This window comes from Macrobrachium nipponense, chromosome 8 (assembly GCF_015104395.2).
Source record: "Macrobrachium nipponense isolate FS-2020 chromosome 8, ASM1510439v2, whole genome shotgun sequence".
NCBI classification, from domain to species: Eukaryota; Metazoa; Arthropoda; class Malacostraca; order Decapoda; family Palaemonidae; genus Macrobrachium; species Macrobrachium nipponense.
Genome location: NC_087203.1, coordinates 115,026,296 through 115,028,084, shown reverse-complemented (window position 1 = coordinate 115,028,084; position 1,789 = coordinate 115,026,296).

Here is a 1,789-nt window from a genome sequence, read left to right as displayed (position 1 = left end):
CAACAGTGCAGAAAATTTTTTTTCTGATAAAATATAACATATTTATCTTAATTTTCGTTGCTAAAGCCACGTGCAATTTGACTAGATTTTTGCATGTGCCACAAGTAAGCTGGAGGTCGGATCACGCCTTGTTTGTTTATTTATTTATTTATTTACTATTTGCTTATTTATTTACTTATCTTTATCTTATACATATATCCTGTTCATTTATTTATTTATTTTGTTTATTTATCTAATAATCTTTTTTATTTTATATACTCATTTATTTATTTGATTTTATTTGTGCATTTGATTATTGAATTTATGTATTTAATTACTTTATTTCACTATATGTTAATTTTATATATTTGTTATTTTATTGATTTTGTTAGTTTATTGATCTTTTTATTTGTTGTTTGTCTATTAATCATTCACTTTATTTATTTATTTATTCATTTATTTAATTATTTTACGTATTGATTTATCTATTTTTGGAATGTTGTAGATTTGGCAGTGTTGATGATAATACGTTGAATGTCAGTATCTGAACATAAAATCTTCATATCTGTTAGTGAACTGACCAGGGAAAATTCAAGTCCTTTTTTGTCTGGTCTGGTAAGATCATTGGTTTCCCTTTTCCAGGGACGGTAGAAAATTTCCCGTAAATGGAAAGCTTTATAATTAGGTAGGAAGGAACTAATCTTACTTTCTCGAGTAGACAATTAATGGGTAAATAATGAAAAAAAATCTTATTCTAAGTTAAATTGTTAGAGGCACAAAAATTTAGGAGACTTTTCAAATGAAAGACAATGGCCTTTTTGTAATTTAGCTCATTTTAACAACGCAGAGGTAAATGGCATGTAATTTAACTCATTTTAACATTTTAAAAACTCAGAGGTAAATGGCATTTTTGGTGAGATGTTAAAATCTTCTAGAATAATAAAAGTACATTTTGATTGGAAGACGATTAAGTAGGGAAATCAATCATTCTATATAAGGAATAAGGTTGCAGCCATCACCTGTTGAATAGACATTCAATTAAGTTATTAAATAAGAAAAAAAAATATAAAAAATATCAGACCACCTGCAGACAGGAACCCGGAGTAAATAGATCAACAGCCACAAATGACGGAATATAAAAAAATTTAATCGCCAAGCGAATTCATAATTGATTAAAAGAAAGAGGGTCACGGTCGCATCCCTTGCGGGACCCCGCTAGCCAGCCAGCCAGCCAGCCAGCTAGCTGTAGCCTCCCCAGGCGATAAAAACCTGTCGTCGACGGAAGGAAGCGGCGACGAGCGACGAGGACGTCGAGGCTGCGCGCCATTATCGCCCGCCCGCCCGCGAGGAAGTCATCAATAATTTATCGTTGGTGGGCTGTCTTCGACTTCTTTACTGCTCGGGGGATACGCCCGTGAAATGCCCACATATTTATTGGGTACATTTCGGGGCGCAAATGAGCCCTAATTAGGATTCATAAATTCCCCGCCGCTGAAGGTTTCTGTTATTAATTACGCCCAAATGGAGTTTGCTTAATATTCTAATGACTGGTAATGAGTGGATTTTTTCCTTCCCCCTTTCCGACCCTTCCCCAACAGGGGTCCCCGGCCCCCTCCCCCCTGCGTTGATAGAATTAAACGCCCTGTTTCAGGTAAAAACAGTATTTTTTTTTATTTATTCATCTTTTTTTTTTTTTTTTATTTGCGAAAAAAGCAGATATGCGGAAGGATCGAGATTTGCAGCGTTATGTCGTGAACACATGTCGGCAAGTTATCACAAACTCCGCTGTTTATCAAGGTTTTCAAATGAT